Raw genomic sequence first — 4344 nt, forward strand, 5'->3', positions numbered from 1 at the left:
ACACACACACACACACACACACACACACACACACACACACACACACAAAATTTATAACTGTATGACTCGAGCATAATATCTTCAGAGGGGAAAATATGTCTTTGGATGCTTTTTATGTGTTTGTGGATTCATTATAGCAAGAAAAATGTGTGTGTGTGTGTATACATATACTTTTCTTGTTATAATGAATCCACAAACACATAAAAAAATAGAGGCAGCTGACGAAGGATTAATTCCAAGTGGCTATCTGTTTTCCTATGTGTTCGTTCCGTGGTCTGTAGTTCATTGTTCTAACGTCCTGTACCCCGATATGCATCTATATACACATGTAGATGTAAGTTTGTACATATATGTGTGTATACATGCATATATATTCTTTGTATTATATATATATATATATATATATATTCATATATGTAAATGTATGTACACACGCACGCACACACACACACACACACACACAGAGATTATTCTCTCGCATTCCGATGCTCAAATTATCTCATTCTTTGGCGCTTTAGTATTTGATCATAGATCGAATATATCATTAAAATCATTAGAATTTGTATTTTGGAGTTACACAGTAAAACTTCATCGCCTTCGGTACTGAGTTAGCTATATATATTGTTGTAATGCCCAAGTAAAATCTATTGGATGCCTCTATGCAAGGCCATAGAAACAATTTTATATTACCGATGGTTTTTCCAAGCATGAAAGTACGCTCTCTATCTTGTTAAAAATAAATAAGTAAATAAATAAATAAATACTTAAATAATTTTCATGCAATGTTATTATAGCTGATTATAATGACAAGATTAACAAGCAGCAGTTCAGCGATGTCTGCAGCAGCTGGTATCTTGTTTCAGAACAAAGTGTTCGCATGCATTAAAATGAAGGAAAGAAATTATAAAAAGTAACACGAGCAGGTGGCGTGTGTCAATAGTCACATAGATTATAACGTCATAACGCTTAGTATTCAAGAGAAAAGATTCGGCACATGTCTCTAGAAGTCTGACGCTATTGTTCCAGTAAGTAGGGTGAGACTTAACTGTAAAACTTTCTCTTACAAAAATAATATTATGCAAGTTCATAAACCGCAGCAAGAGTCTCAGGTTTGTGAATTGAGTTTTCAATGGAACGTAACTGCTTTGTTTGTATTATTATTATTATTATTATTATTATTCAGTAGTTTTATTTTTATAACGTGCTTTCACTTCACTACCGAGCGCAGCTCTGTGCGCCTTGGGTATGTGCTGTGGTTTGCTGTGGTGCTCTTATGTTTACTGTATTGAAAGTGTTTTGCGTAGAATGTGTGCAGTACCCAGTAGTGCAATTTTCTGTATGTTATATATATTTGTAAGTCCTGGTGTTTTTGTTATGTATTTGTCTGAATATTTTTTTATTATACATTATTATTATTATTATTATTATTATTATTATTATTATTATTATTATTATTATCATCATTAGTGGTGGTGGTGGTGGTGGTGATGGTATTATTATTATTATTATTATTATTATTATTATTATTATTATTATTATTATTATTAGTAGTAGTAGTAGTAGTAGTAGTAGTAGTAGTAGTAGTAGTAGTAGTGGTGGCGGCGGCGGCGGCAGCAGCAGCAGCAGCAGTAGTAGTAGTAGTAGTAGCAGCAGTAGCAGCCGCAGTAGTAGTAGTAGTAGTAGTAGTAGTAGTAGTAGTAGTAGTAGTAGCAGCAGCAGCAGCAGTAGTAGTAATATTAGCAGCAGTAGTAGTAGTAGTAGTAGTAGTAGTAGTAGTAGTAGTAGTAGTAATAGTAGCAGTAGTAGTAGTAGTAGTAGTAGTAGTAGTAGTTGTAGTAGCAGTAGCAGCAGCATTACCCAGATATTATGGTGATCAACAAAGTCAACAAACAGTGTTTGATCCTAGATGTCGTTTGTCCAGCTGACAATAAGGTTTGTGACAAAGAAGTGAAGAAGATCGAGAGATATGAACTACTAGCATGGGAGATAAAACATTTGTAGGCAGTGGAGAAGGTTGAGGTGGTCTCGGTTGTTGTCGGGGCGCTTGGTATTGTAAGTACCAGAATTGAAAACCATTTTTAAAAAAATCGGTGACAACAACAGGGTGGAGCACTTTGGAACTGCTAGAATATTTTGAAATGTGCTTGACAATTGAAGATGCTATCTCAGTCCACTGGTTATGAATAGCTGGCACCCGTATTACACTACCAGTAACAAATGCTGTGTGACAAGTTGAATAATAATCCTTTCTGCTATAAGTACAAGGCCTGGATTTTGGGGGAGGGTGTAAGTCGATTACATTGATCTCAGTACTCTACTGGTACTTACTTTATTGACCCCGAAAGGAAGAAAGCCAAAGTCGACCACAGCGGAATTTGAACTCAGAACGTAAGGACGGGTGAAATGCCGCTAAGCATTTTTCTCGACGTGCTAATGATTCTGCCAACTCCCAGCCTTCAATAATGGTTTCAAATTTTGGCTGGATAATAATAATAATAATAATAATAATAATAATAATAATAATAATAATAATAATAATAATAATAATAATAATAATAATAATAATAATAATATCATAGACGAGGGTTCTAGAATTTCTTGCTTGCTAAACAACCACAGATAATTTGTTTTTAGTAATCAAATGTTTTGTGATCACATAAGGTCACTCCCTCCACCAAATTGACATTACCTGTACAGGTGCACGATGTGCCTCATGTCAGATGACGAAATGATCGCAGAGCAACGTGAAATGAAGTGTTTTGCTCAAGAGCACAACTTCAACGCCCGGTTTGGGAATCGAAACCACAATCTAACAAGCGTAAGTGGAATACCCTAGCCACTAAGCCATGCGCCATAATAATGATGATGATAATAATAATAATAATAATAATAATAATAATAATAATAATAATAATAATAATAATAATAATAATAATAATAAAGAACTGATGAAAATGGATACGGAGACAAGAAAAATGTTGACAATGCATGGAGCCTTCTACCTTAGGAATGACACCGATAGGCAGTACTTGTCCAGAAAAAAGGGTGGGAGAGGTTTGATCAGTTGCCAGGATTGTATCGAAACGGAGGAAAACAGCTTAGGGTGGTATGTAAAAAATGTCGTGAACCATTGTTGAAACATGCGAAGGAGGTCGGCGTCAATAAAACTGAGAGTTGTATTAAGAAAGAAAAATTTAAAGAGGAAAAGAACACACACAAAAAAAAAAAAAGAATCAGCATGGAAGGAAAAAAAATGTACGGCCAGTTTGCAAGAAATACAAACGCTAAGACAGATACAGAAGACCGGTGGCTATGGACGAGGAGGAGTGACCTGAAGATAGAGACAGAAGTATTCATATGCGCAGCCCAAGAACAAGCGTTAAGGACCAACTATGTGAAGTGCAGTATAGACAACACTACCGACAACGACAAATGCAGAATATGTGGTGAGAGAGTATGGCACATCGTTAGCGAATACACGAAACTGGCACAACGCGAATACAAAAGACGACATGACAATGTGGCAAGAATGATCCGTTGGAAAATTTGTAGAAATCGCAGCCTACAAAGAGCAAAGACATAGAATGAGCAAACCCCCAGAAGAAGTCACCGAGAATGAAAATTGCAAAATCTTGTGGGATTTTGAAAAACGATTTTCGACGTTTTCGACCCATGATCCACTGAAAAATGCATCAAAAGTGTTACAGTACATCATCGACTTTTAATAAATTTTATTGTATTTAAAAAAAAAAGACTAATAAACTTGTTTTAAAGCAGAGATGGGTGTGTACATTGTACTTTGCCACAAAGTAATATACAGGTATGATACATAGAATAAACACCAATTCTTCTATAAATATTTGTCAACTAGTTAACAATTGAAACATTTAAACAATCAATTTTAATCGTTTTGTCAATGGATCAACTAGGTCAGAGTCCTTTTGTCGGCATTGGTGACCGAATTAATTAATGACATGCTTTCTCTACTTCGACTCTATTTGATTACTTAATAATGATGATGTTGATGACGACATCGGCGACGACGACGACGATGATGATGATGATGATGATGATGATGATGATGATGATGATGATGGTGATGATAAAAATGAAATAAAACCTGTGCGTGTATGCATAATGACACACCTGAAATACAGCAAAACCTGTTTTAACGCACGAATTCACATTAAAAAAATCTTGCAAACCAAATACAAAAACGAAACACCACTCAAGTTTTCTAAATGTCTTACAATTTTTCTAGAAATCTCAAAATGCACGCAGCACACATGCAGACTAAGTTTGACACACCTGTTGCCCACACTTAACACAAGTATCCCGCAAAAC

At 35.3% G+C, this 4344-nt stretch overlaps 1 protein-coding gene across 5 annotated transcripts in view; it reads left to right on the plus strand.

Moving 5' to 3' along the window:
• Positions 1 to 4344, plus strand: part of LOC106884233 (hydroxylysine kinase) — a 30488-nt gene that overhangs the window by 12728 nt on the left and 13416 nt on the right. The window contains exon 1 of one of the 5 annotated variants that reach the window (XM_052976774.1): positions 890 to 1025. The exons of 3 other annotated variants lie outside the window; for them this stretch is intronic. The gene's annotated coding sequence lies outside the window, so the exon portion shown is untranslated. Of the gene's footprint in view, positions 1 to 889; positions 1110 to 4344 lie in introns of those variants that run through there. One more of the 5 variants, XM_014935496.2, reaches the window with a different exon arrangement.

Source organism: Octopus bimaculoides, chromosome 2 (assembly GCF_001194135.2).
Source record: "Octopus bimaculoides isolate UCB-OBI-ISO-001 chromosome 2, ASM119413v2, whole genome shotgun sequence".
Classification (NCBI taxonomy): Eukaryota; Metazoa; Mollusca; class Cephalopoda; order Octopoda; family Octopodidae; genus Octopus; species Octopus bimaculoides.